Consider the following 13,909-nt stretch of genomic DNA (forward strand, 5'->3'; position numbering starts at 1 on the left):
AATTACATCAGGATTGGATTAGCCTGTAAAATAACATACATCAAGGTAATCTATTAATGATATTTTACACTTAATTTTATACTCAAACTCCAAGCTATTTGTTTTCCTAATTTTAAGCAAATTTTAGGAAAAGCATAACTTACTTCAGACCTCCTACGTACATACAACTCAAAATATCATTATTCCTGTTACTACCAGAACCATGCAAGGAGAGAGACAACAACTACTGAGACTCCCAGTCCTGAGCCCATTGCACTTTTTCCACTCCCCCACCCCCCTCCCCCCCAAATTTAACAAGCTGCAAGACTTAGCCCAGCTCTACATAAAATTAAAGATAAATCAACAGCCTTGAAATTACAGAACTTTAATGCAAACACGAAACTACCTGGTCTTAAAAGAGCTCCTCTCTACCCACACATATGGTTTTCCTCATATGCTTCAGCATCCTTCAGACACAACCAAGCTACTACAGTACTGGGGAAGAGGGTTAGAAATATCAGCAGAAAGTCTCCTGGCAGAATTAAAAGACTTTAGACAAAAAAAATAAATCCATGTGGCACCACCTGCCTCATGTTCTGCACCATAATTCAGCTGCTCTCAAGGCCATTCCCAATGTTTGGGAAGTTCAGCACCTTCCTAATTTTTTTTCTGAAGTAGAAGCAAGGGCCAATTGTATTTGAGAAAAATACTAGTTTTGTCACCACTGTCATTTCATTTTATATATCTCCTTATCTTTGCTGGCTTGCCACAAAAACAGGAGAGGTAATTCCACATTCCCAATAAGCAAAAGCTTGTGAGGTCTGGGTCAGGCTACATTCACAGGAGGATGATGATATAACAATATTCTTGCACAGGAAAATACCAATGTGCAGCCTCTGTGCCCCATACCAGGCCTGCATTAACTATTTTAATTACAGAAAAATTTCAAAATAAACTCTAGAGTAAACATACATGTATCTTAACAGTTTCATTAGACAAACTTTAGAGTTTATACTTTATGTATTAAAAATGTAAATATTTGCCTTTGTTCACAATAAAATTACATGGTTCTATTAAATCAATGAAAAAACCCTCAAAAGACAATAATTATAATTTTTCCCACTATTTTAAGACAGGAAATGATACATGTAAGTACAAGGTTTATTTTCTTGCTTAAGAAAAGAAATACTGTAAGCAATACTACAGATGAAACAATAATAAGATCGAAAGAATCAAAATCAGACAAAATAGGAAAAAATACATCAGAATACCTTATCCTTGTAAACACAAATCATATACATGTACAGGAGACAGCAGAGAAAACTGGAGAGATGTTCATAAAAAACATGAGACACCAGATGCCCAAAGTTGGCCAAATGCCACTGGAATAAATTACAGCATTTCACATGAAAAAAAAATTACAGGTTTTAAGGACAGGTTTGAAACCACCATTTATCACTGGCAGGCAAGGTGGGAATGGTCAGTGCCTAAATGGGAAGGAACTTGTGGGGCTGGAGGATTTTCAGCCCCAGAAAAGTTCAGCTCTTCCTGCAGTTCCATTTACCACCACCTTTTATAGCCTTGGATTGGCTTTTAGCACTTGCTTCCCACATCCAACCTGAAAGATTTCATGCCTCTATAATCCAGTCCAGAAGCCAGCATGGTGTGTGGCAGCTTCAAGCTCTTAAGGATGCATAAAAGCACTTACTCACTGAGTAAAAACTGCCAATGCGAACAGGAGAGACCCAAAAGCCAAAGGTGTGCAATTCAGAAATCACCCCTGCTGGGAACAGGGGTACATACACACACCTGCTGATTCAATTTTCTTTTTCTCCTTCAACTTAATCATTGTGGACCCAAAGAATTCTTTCAATCTGCTATTTCTCATTCTACCAAAATACCAGCAGAATTCCAAGTATTTGGATTCAAGTGCAAACCCCTGCAGATGGATTTTTGTTTAACAAACTGAACAAACACAACATTATTTGCTTCGAAATTCTTCTACTTGTGATGAAAGCCGAGCTGTGCTGAAATCAATAGGACTGTTGGCATTGTTTTCCACTGAGCTGGAATTTCATTTCCTGTACCCCACTTCAGATCTGCTAAAAACCACTAGAACAGAGTTTTGACCTTTTACAACAACATCTACAGCGTTTTGTGCAAAATAAATACTTACAGGGCAGGTTACGTAAACAGCATGAAAGCAGCAGCTGTGGCTGGTTTCTTCAGAGAGAAAACTTTGCCCCCAGCCTGGCTGCTCTGGATTAATGATGTTCCTGTTCCACACCGCGGCTCTGAAGCCTTGGGAAGTCCCTATCCCAAGCCAGCGAGGTGGAAAGGTTTATTGTTTTAACTGTTGGCTGATAACAGCTTATCAGCGAGTTTTCAAAGGTTAAGCTGAACACACACCATGGCGAAAGTGCAAGGAAAGGACAAAGGAAATGTTGAATTAGTGCTCCCTCTCCTCCTGCAGCAAGGAACAGAACTCTCTCATACCCCACATTCTGCAGCAGTGCCAGCAAAGAAACTTGAACCGAAACTCCTGTTTGAACTGAAAACATCTGAGAACCCAACAAAAGTGCCTTCTTTCAAAGGAGGAGCTTGCTTTGCCTGCTGCATTCCCACTGGCTGCCACGTGGGAAAAGCTAACCAAAATCTTTAAATTTGGTCCTTAAATACAAGGCAGTTTTATTACTGCTGCCAAATTTATCACTGACACCAAGCTCCATGACAACTCACTGGAAAACAAAAACAAAACAAAATCTTCAATTTAGGGCATGCTATGATTTTTATTTCTATCCCAATCATGTTACTGAACTATAAAGGGCTGATGCAACCTTAAACCAGAAAAAAAAAAGCACCCAGTTACAGACTCATTACTAATTCATCCTGGCTGAAGCTGCATACCAGCAGCTGCTGCCTCTCTCAATTAACAGCAAATATTGAACAGTATTGTCATTTAACGGTGTTTACTGCCTGCTGCCCTGTCCACTGCCACTTTTTCAAATGCTCTGGCACTATTTAAAGCATCAACACTAATAAACAGAGTTTAGTTTAACCCCTTATGTATCAGAGCAGAAGTTTTACTCCCTTCCTACATTCATTAGGTGCTTGGCAAAAGCTGAAGCCCAAGGATGCAAGGTGCCACCAAAATGGGATTTGTTATTCTGAGGCCCACAGGGTGCTTGGCTTCTGCAGAGCACAAGTGTGAAAGATGATGGGAGTAACTCCAGCAGAGCAGCTCTTTAGGAATTATTGCCAGAAAGCTGAAACAAAAGATGAGAAAAAGGAGACCACAGATTCAGCCTCTGCTGTTGAAAATTTAGAACAATAAAACCCGAAAACAAATGGGGTAAAAATCTAAAAATAAAGCCATTCTTCAGGAAGAGCATATCAACACTGTGATTCCTGATGAACTCGTCTCTGCACAAGGGACTCCAAAGAGCCCAAATTTGGACCTCCCTTCCCTCTACCGTGCCCACAGCTGCCTTTTGGCCAGGCTGGGTTGGAAGTAAATGATTATAACAAACAGAGCAGCCAGAGCAAGCAACTGGAAGTGCAGCACTTCCACACTGCCTCTGCAGGCACCTCCGTGCCCTACTTGCTCCATGGTGTCAAGTTTGCTAGGAGCCACTGCTGTATAAGGGACTGCAAGGATTCTACATTTCATTTCCATGCTGTGTTCCCAGCACATCAGCAGGAGGGAGCATCTCCAGGCTCTCCTGGGAGCCCACTGCCAGCTGGGCCAGGGCCAACACGTGGATACCAAGGACCTGGAGAAGGGAAGGGATGCTGGGCCAGCCCAGCTCAACTGCCAGGTGCACACTGGCAATTTAGATACTACAGGAAAAGATATCAAGCAGCTTCTGTAGTGCATTTATTAGGGTAGAAGCTAGGATAAAGTCATTCCAGCTGACCCTGAAATTGGGGGCATTCAGTTATTTCTGAGGTACCTGGACCTTTGTTCTACCCCTTGTGCAGGGGGAACAAAGCATGGGAGCCCCAAGGAGTGATGCTCTGAGGGCTTGTCAAATACATGAGGGAATGGCTTGGAAAACTGGGCAGATAAATGCAGGCCCAGGCTCTGGCCAGGGCTCTCTGTGAACATACTTTCCCCAGGTTAGCATCTGGCTGCAAGTCCCCTCATTTTCTCAGGTCCCTCTGCCTGTATCCTGTGCAACTCCAACAGCCAGCCTGGTTTGCTGGGAGGATTCCTCTCCTCTAGGTTCCCCCAGCACCTTTGTGCCATGGGGTCTGAGGTGCTCAGATATATCAGGTGATATGACTAATACCTGCCATCTGCTCATTGTTACCTTCCCTCTCCTCTCCTGAAGAGGAGTCAGCACTAAAGTGCTCGTTCTACTCAATCTATTTTAGGAGCGTGGGCTTTCAGCATCCATGCAGCACTGCTTTAAGCTAGCAAACTTAAATCAAAGAAGTAAACCATGCTCTGGAAGGGAAAATTGAGCACTAGGTCCTCTAAAAGTCTCTGGCAAGGCTCAGGAAAAACCCTTTTTTTGCAAAAGTTACCTGCACTCCAGCATGCCCAAGGAACAGAACTACTGCCCAGCTTTCACTCCAGGCCACAAAGCAGGGACAGATGAGATGCAGGCCTTGGGAAGCATCCCACTGCTCTCCATGAAGAGACCAAGCCAGCATCACAGCTTGGAGCATCAACAGGCAATGTGCTGCAGCATTGGGTTATTCCCTGCTTCCAGCACTGAGGAGCTCCTACACAACCACACCACCTTAGAACAGAGCAGGGAACAGAAACAAGTACCAGTAACTGAGAGCACATCTCTGCCTATCAGACTGGAGGGAAACCTCAACTCCACCTCAATAAAAGCATTGAGTCTACCAACAGCTGCTCCCCATATGTCATGCTCAAGGGAAAAAAGCAAACTGGGGACACAAAGGAAAGATAGGGAGAGAGGCCAGTGGAGAATAATTTGATTTCACTGCATTTCTTAGAGGAGCTGTGTCAAAATGCAAAATGAGAAAAATGAGAAAAATCATCATAGTGTAGGAGGCTGAAAGATTTGAGATGGAGCAGTGAGGAGTCTCTGGCCCCATAAATGTTTAATTTGAGCAAAGCAGCAGATAAGTAGTAAGCACAGTTTTGCTGCTGTTGCTGAACTGCACACTCCTGCTTTGATTTCTAGATGACACACAGTGAGAATGTAAGTATAAAATAAAATAGAAGAAAAGCATCAGGGGGATTTTCATACCTGACACTACAGAGAGAGCTGCACAAGCCAGCCCCACACTCAGCTTCCTTCCTTGTCTCTGCTTGGGGCAGCAGCACCAGGGTGATCAGCACACAGGGAGCTCTGGAGTGTCCCCAACTCTCGATTTCACAGCTCTGCCAGCCCAACACAGTGCAGGGGATAACAAGAGCTGCTGCACCACACCTGAGGAAGCAGCCAGGGCTGCAGATCACTGATAAAAGGCTGCCTGCTAAGAACACTGTGAAACTGGAGAGCCACAGAAGGAAGATGCACATGGAAACACAGAGGAAAATGGATCCCCAGAGCCCTAGGAGCAGAGAAAGGACCCACCTGGAACTGTTCTTCTTGCAAAACTACCCCTACAAGGACTGACTTTCTTCCTGTGCTCCTTTCCTAACAAATTAAACTGATCAGTAAGTATCATTCTTTCCCCGTCACTTCCTTGAGTTATTCCCATCCTACTCAAAACAGTAAGCTCAAATTGGTTAGATAAATCCTGAAGAAAAGTTGCTAATTAGTGTTTCTTCCTGCCTAAAATGCAAGAAGAGTATGAAAAAGAAATTCATGCATTCCATGACCCCTGTGAGATCTCCAGCTCCATTCTTCTTCTCTTTCCTGCTCTTTGATTCCCTTAGATTGCCACCTGGTCACCATTATCTGCTTCTTTCCCCTTCACCACCAGAGAGAAGCCTATTTCCTTTCCCTCCTTAAATCTTTCTCATCTCAAACTTCACTCTTTTCCCTGCATCTATATCCACTTGCTGAAATTCAGACAACTCCTCTGCTGCCTCCACCAGCATATCTAGTCTTCCTCCCAGTCTGCAATCCTAAAGAGAAATGTGACTTCACTAAAACCAAGCACAAAGGTTCAGTTAGACCCAGATTTTACCCCAGCAGCATAACTGTTTTATTGGAATTATGTCCCTTACCCCAAAGTCAGCTATGGTTAAAAACTGCCTGGACAAGCTCAGAATGAGAGCAGGAAACCCTTTGGCTTTGTCTTCCTCATTCCCAGTAGGAGAGGCTCATCCAGCTGCACATAGTGGTAAGGTAGGGAACAGTGCACAACAAATGCTACTGAAATCTGTCCAGCCTCTGGAAAACCTCCACGCAGCAAGTGAAGGCCATCCAGGAAGACAGATTTTCTCTTTTAAAAGCACAAACAGATATAAATATATTAAAAACATATACACTAGAGTTCTTATATTTTGCATTCACCTCAAGGCTGAGAGGAAGTGACAGTGAGATGTGACTCCAACAAGTAGTTTTCTCCTTGTGAAAAAAATTAGGAGGAAACAGAAACCCACACTACAGCCCCAATTAACCTCCAAGGACACAACTAGTCATTGCAGGTACAGACACATCAGAAGTCTCTTTTTCACTGCATTTAGCTGCTGGGCAAAACCTTGCAATGCCAGGACAGCACCCTGGACTCTTCCACACACACCTGACACAGGAAGGTATCACCTCTGATAAAGCAGGACCTCAATTGTCACTGCTGGCTGCTCTGGATTTTCAGCTTCCCAAAAGCTGATGTCATGGTATTTCTCCTTGCAAAACAACGACCTTTGCAGGCCTCTGGAGAAAGAAGCCAAGTCCAACACTAAAAAGATACAGATGACAAGGAAAATGCTGGTGTGTGCTGCTACTCAAATGACAGAGAGCATTAAACACACTGACACATTATGATATGATTCCACTGTAACTGCAATCTCCTGTGACACAACCATGTCATTTTTTCTTCTGAGAAACTCACTCTGAATATACAAGGTAGATGGCACTGAGTAGGGGAAGCAGCTCCATCTATTACCGAACACTGCTGACCTCACCCTGGTGTGCTACCAAGGCTGCAGAAGAGAGAACCCTCCAGGAAAGGAGCTCTAGGACAGACTCACAGAACAGCTCAGGATACCCAGCCAGGCATGCTTTGTGCCAGGGAGGCTCCCTCCTTACCAGGACCAAGGTGACACAGTTACCCCCCAAACCAGGACCCTCTGCCTCAGAGGAAAGCACAGACACATTAAATAGCTTGAGGCACAAAAAAACCATCGAAACCTTCTTCCAGCCATCACCAGAGCTGCATTTCACATCTTGCTTCTCACTGGAGAGCCAAAGGGAAACTTCCCTCACCTCCACTGACAGCAGCAGCTCCATCCCTCCAGGTCAGAACCAGCTGTAAATATTGGCTGGAAATATGTATTCCCACTGGGGACTGGCACCAGTCTGTCATTGGTGGCAGCAGGGGGACATGGGGAGTCTCCCTTGTGCCAAACAGCAGACAAAACAAACCAAAGGAAAAAATAATGCCACATACATATACTGCAATACATGAGCCTACACAGCACTGATGGGGCCACTACATCTGTGTTTAGGCTGAAATGAAAACATTTTAGAACAGCTAGACTAAACTAAACTACAAAAGCTGCTTATAAGCAAAATGACTGAAAAGATGCTGTGTCCTTTATGCTGTAGATCCAAGGTGAGGAAAGACCACAAGGGCATGTGACCAGACCATCAGAGATGGATCACAGGCCTGCAGGCCTGGACATGGACAGTAGTCCTAGCAGAGGTTTTTCCATGAGTATTACAACACAGTTCAATCCATAAATAAAACCTCAGCTCGCTAGAAATGCATTTCTGACTGAGCACCGTAAAGAAAATACACACTGTGAGAAGACTCAGGTTAATCAATGCTCTGTTTGTATGTGTAGTTCAGCCACATCAATACAGACTGCAAGATATTTTTCTCCATTTTCTTCAACCAGAAAATGTTCAGGAGTTCATTTAAGTTTTTCATAAGAAATTCTTTACACAAGCTGATCAATAAACCAAGGTTTGGGGGAAAAAAGAAAACTACTAGAATTTTACTGTGGGACAGTATTTTCTACTCCTACCAGGTGTCTCTGTAAGCTGGGTTGCAAACCTGAAGGTCAAAGCTACATGCTGACACGGACTTGTTGACTGACACTAGGAAAACCAAGAAACTAGTAAGAGGAGCACACAGGAAGAAGGCCAAAAGACAACTCGGTATGTCTTGTGAAGACTAGACAAAAGTTTATGCAGGAGGAAATTTCTAGCTGGGATACAAATGTGAACTATTCCCTGAGAAATAGCCCAGCTCACCTGCTGAGTACCTGCCAGCCATTCTGTAGGAACACCAGATGAATTTATAACCTGGTAATTTAAGGCTGAAGAGGTGGAGAGCAGTAGCAGGTGGCCTTTGATATCAAGGTCTTTGCTATTGCAGCTTCAGTACCTTCTCTTGCTCCAGGCAATCACTTGATCTCACATGACTCCCAGATAGACCAAATTCTACTTAAGAGCTTGCAACAAAGCTCAGGAAACATTTTCTCTCTAAAGACATCTTGGGAAAGTGAAGCAATCAGAATGATGAGGCTTTTTGCTCCTGCCAAGTGCCCGAGGTAACAAAGGTAATCAAAATAAAGGCACAAAATAAGATTCTGACTGTAGATGGTCAGTGTCTAATACACGGATGATATTTCGGGGTCGGATTTTGTGAATATAATCATCTGAGATGACAAGAAGAACAATTTCCTTTAGCACAAGAGAGGAGCTTGCAGAGAAGAAAAGAACACCTAATGGTCCCTTCTGCCTCCCCTCTGGGTTTGTCTTTCCTCTGTAACAAACAGGTTGATCAAACTTTTTCCTTCCCATGTGCTCCATGGGAGGGAGGCGCTGCAGACAGAGGCTCATTGCTCTCAGTAGTTTAAAAGTAAATGTGTTGTACAGATAATGAATCTCAGCTAGACAGAAGCAGATGTATTTTAACCTGAAAACCACAGAAACTAACCCTGCTGTTGCAAAATACCAAGCAGGGAGACTAAGAGAAGGGACTGTATTTTTACCCAAGTGTGAGAAGAGTTTCTCTTGCTCCAGACACATCATGGGTTCAGAATGGGAAGAAGTATGTTCTCTAGGCCCTGCAGTATCTCCTGGAAGCCTGAACACACTGGTCCATCCTCTTGTGGTCACCCCAGAGACAGGCAAAGGGCAGGACAGAACAATCAAATGAACTGCTCAGGAGAATCACATTCAACACTCCCTTGGCCAAGGGAATAATGGAATGAGGTACGGAGGGTTCTGAAGCCAGACTGCTGATGGAGAATAAAGATCAAGCACTATCAGAAATTAGTCCTGAAGATCAATCCTCAAGCACAATGCTGAGTTAGCTCCTTGCAAACAAGAGCAGAGCAGAACATCTCCTTTAGCAAGGAGCCCATTTCTTCACACAGGTCCCTTATTGATGGTCCCCTGGGACTAGAAGGTTATCAGCCAGAAAAATATAAAGGTTCCTGGCTGTGGCTACTGGGCACACAGCCTTCACAGCTGCACATGGGGCTGTTGGCTAGCACCACAACACCTTCTCGTTCCTCCCAGTTGTCTTGTTACCCTTGCACTTCCAAAAGAGACTAGAAATTCTGCTTCCTGAGGAGTTCCAGTGAACCACCATGGGGTGCTGCAGAGGAAAGGTGAAAGATTCCTCTCACACAATCCCTGTCAAGGTCCTGGTTCTTCAATATGCTGCTCAGAAATGTTACTGCTACTGCAGTGTCATAATCCAACACCTCAAGACATGACAGGAGAAAAATATACCTTAGGAAAAGGTGGGAAAGGTACATTTAAAAAATACTTAATGCCACTCCTCCATTTAAGTATGAGCTAGACAGTGAAGGTGATTTACTGGAGCCTGCTGTGCCCCCCTGCTTCCAGCACCAGAGAAGCAAAGCCATAGGATGAAAAAGCCTTTCCTGATAAACATGCAGGTCAAAGAAAATCCCATATTCCTTTGACCTCCATGCCTTACTGGAAATATTCACCTAGCTTGAATTTTTTTTTAAAGAACCAGAAAGAATGAGAATCATTCCTAATGCACTTACATGCAACATTAGTCTATTTTCACAAGTAACTGTTACTCACCCTTCTTCCATTCCAAATTCTGTTACTCTCCCCTCTAACCAGCAAGACTGAGAGCTGACATGTCCCTCACCCTTTCTTCCCCTCTCGTTGAAACCTTATTTCCACTGCTCTAATAGCTCTTGACTTAACTGGGACAAGGAAAATTATTCTGGGCTTCTCTGTCCTAGCAGTTAGTCTATTCTGTATTAACCATCCAGAGCACTGCAAAATCATACTGAAGCCCCAGGCAACCATTCTAACGCTTCCTTAAATTCCTGCTTTAATCAAATTGCCCATTTTTACTGGACACATCTCTAGCCACATATATATACATATATGTATGATACATATATATGAACTTGTTGTATAAAAATCCTTCAGTGTTCAGAAAATTCAGAAAAACTCATTTAACAGCATTCATTCCAAGATCTCATAATTAGCTAAATTTCTATCCAACCTTACAACAGAGCTATTCCTTATGCAAGATGGAATTTTTGCCCATCCTTTTAAGCAAGATGCAAAAGCATTTCTCACACTTAAGAACAGAAATTTCAGTAAATATTATACATAAATGAAATGTATAATTGCATCCATAGTTTAGGCATGGAGCTGAAAGGCCTGGCTTTCAAAAGCAGGCTACACAATGGTTCCATTGGCCTGTTTTAATCTAAACTATCACATTCAGCCACCCAAGCCAAAGGAGAGGAATTTTTAGGTGCACTCATCTCAAACTCTGACCTTTACTCTATCACCAGATCTCCAATACCCACACCATGGCACCATTAATTTCTTTAAGGGATGCATATTCATTTCTGCACAAGCCCATTTTTCACAGCAATGTAATTACAAACTTGGTTTGGCTGATGGCAGCAGCAGTTTTTGAACACCAAGAGCACCTCTGAAGGGATGAGCTCTTTTCAGAGTAAAGCAAAATGCAAACTGCAGTGACCTACACCTTACTCCATTATAGAGCTGTGCCATTTCTGGTGGGGAAACAGCAAAGGGAAATTTTCTATACTGCACTGGGAGAAAGCAAATCCCTTGCATTTTTCAGATGGCACTTCCCAAAAACTGCCAATCACTTTAACTGCAAGAGACAGCACACTACATAAATGTATTATGACTTTCTAGAGACATGCATCCAGAAAAACCTTTACTTGGAGACACATAACCTGTTTGGAAACTCTTCTATCAGGAAAAAATCAGGGCTGGTTTCCATTTCCTGGAGCCTGTGCCTGAGAGAAGCAAGCACAGTTTGAGTTCACCACCAAGTTCTGCTGTCCAGTTTCTCAGTGAACACTCTCCCATCCACGAGCAAAGCATTAAGCACCAGCTCATTTTGCAGCTTCCACTCTGCCCATGCTGGGGCTGGAAGCAGAGAGGGCTGGCTGAGGGCTGGTATCAGCACAGGGCAGAGCAAATAAAGATACCAGTGTAATCACCTTTGAGATAAGGCAGCAAGTGCAAGCACAGTTGTCTACAAAATACAGAGCAGAGAAGCAGGAATGCAAAGTGTAAGCAGGGGTTTTGTTAGACCTGAAATTACCTAGACTGAGATACAACATCCTCTGCTACTATTTCAACATTCTGTCAAGCAAACGTTAAGTTTTCCCCTTCTTACCTTCCCCCTCAGGACAGCACAACCATTTCAGAGAACACAGCTCCATTTTTCAAGAACAACAGAAAAATACAAAATAGCAGCACACAATCAGGTTTTGGGTGGTAAACTATGCACACTCTTTTCCCTCCTAAGTTACAGCTGTAATGGGGAATGCCAGGACGAGGGGGAAGGGTTTTAAACTAAAAGATGAGAGATTTAGATTGGATGTTAGGAAGAAATCCTTCCCTGTGAGGGTGAGGAGGCCCTGGTCCAGGCTGCCCCATCCCTGGAAGTGTCCAAGGCCAGGATGGACGAGGCTTGGAGAAAGGTGGGATAGTGGAAGGCATTCCTGTCCATGGCCGGGGGTAGAATGAGATGATTTTTAAAGTCCCTTCCAACCCAAACCATTGTGGGAGTCTATGAAACCATCCAGTTTATTGTGAGTCCTTTTTCTGCTCCATGTCATGTACCAGGGGCAGGGCCCCAGATTTCAGCCAGCCCTGCCCAGACTCCACCCAGGGGATGCTCTGGCAGCACCAGCAATGCCAGGAGAAAGGCAGGACAGAGCTCACCAAAGGTGTGTGGTACCCACTCAGAGCCAGCACCTCAAACCTCTGCCACAGGGCACTTCACAGATGGACAAACCCTTGAAGGTGGATGAAATAGCAGCTGAGATTGCCTGCACTTGCTTTCATAGGCTGGGACTTTAACTGGAGCACACTAGAGTGCATTTGTAACAATTCTAGAAGAAAACAATACTGACTTCATTTACTTTTACAAAGCCTTTGCCCTCATCTTTGCTGACTGCAAGTGTCAAAGAAAGGTCAAAATAGCTTAATTTTCTTCTGCACTGGACAAAAAGGCATGAAGAACAGACAGCAAATTCAGCTTTCTTCATTTGCACTGGGGCTTAAGGAAGGAGAGAAGGAATTTATTATAATCAAATTGACCCCAGCATAAAGTGTTTTCTTTTATCATCCTTGTGTAAACCAAAAAAGAGAAAACCAGAGATTTAAGTAGAGATTTAAAAAGATGCATCACCTCAAAGACGGTGGTTAGATTTCAGTGTAAAAAAACCTGTGGTAACAGACATCAGAATACAAAACACTGAGCAGCTTTCTAAACACAGCTACTCTAAAATAGCAGGATATGCAATGCTCAGGAACCAGAGAATGGAGACCAAGCCAAGCGGTTAATGAATTAAATAAAAGTGGATTGTGTCCTTATCAGTAATGCTGAATTCTCCTTTACCTGGAAGCACTGAGCAAACATTATTTTAACAGAAATGTAATTCTGCTTCAAGATGGCAAGTGCAATGTGCTTGAGAAACAATATAATCTTATTTGATAAAGGGACCTGCAGACAAGCAATGCTACCTGGCAAATTTACAGTTTCTTTATTGCTGCACCTGTATCTACTAATCAGTATCCAAAAGTTACACGTGACCAGAACATAATCAAACATTTCTAAAGGCATCCACACAATATTTAAATGTAGGAAAAATATATCTTGAAAAGAGAATTGTTTTACTCAGGCAACTAGAAAAACCACCATGGGAATCTGAAACAATGGCTCCTTTTCCCTCCAATGTTCCCTTCATTAAATGTCAGCCTAAAGTTCTCTGCTTAGCAAAAATTATTTTCTTAACAGCAGATCTTAATAAAAGAAAGATGTGCAGTGGTTTTAGTCTTGACACTTTCTGACTAAACTGGACTGCAGACATCTCCTGGCACAGAAAGGTCCCAGACCAGGGATTCCTGAAGTTTTGTTCATGGCAAGTTAATTACAGTGCAGTGGGCAAACAGCTCAGCCCAGGCTGATGCTGACTGTACACTGTGCCATTAAGGGAATCCATCAGGCCACAGTGGTGATATTTTACATCCAGTTAAAGCAAAACAAATGGTTCCCAACACAGCAGCTGAAATATCCCAGGAAGGCCACGTACATCCAGCAGCCAAGCCAAATTCACTGCTGTAACACTGGCTGTAAATTCAATGTGGGGATGAATCTTATGGGTCTTCCTACAGGAAACTTGGTGTGTCTCAGGCTGCTCACACTGCTTGTGCCACAGCTCAGCAGCACCTACTGGGCTTGCAGTTTATAACATGGAACCCTTGGGATCTCCAGGAAAGAGAGAGAACCACACCAAGAGCTGGACTTCTTTAAGTGTCTTTGGAGGAGGCTG

The 13,909-nt window shown here is 43.4% G+C and overlaps 1 protein-coding gene across 2 annotated transcripts in view; it reads right to left on the reverse strand.

Moving 5' to 3' along the window:
- MAP3K13 (mitogen-activated protein kinase kinase kinase 13) overlaps positions 1–13,909 on the reverse strand; it is a 71,254-nt gene that overhangs the window by 45,610 nt on the left and 11,735 nt on the right. The gene's annotated exons all lie outside the window — the stretch shown is intronic.

Source organism: Fringilla coelebs (genome assembly GCF_963513975.1).
Source record: "Fringilla coelebs genome assembly, chromosome: 10".
Taxonomy (NCBI): domain Eukaryota; kingdom Metazoa; phylum Chordata; class Aves; order Passeriformes; family Fringillidae; genus Fringilla; species Fringilla coelebs.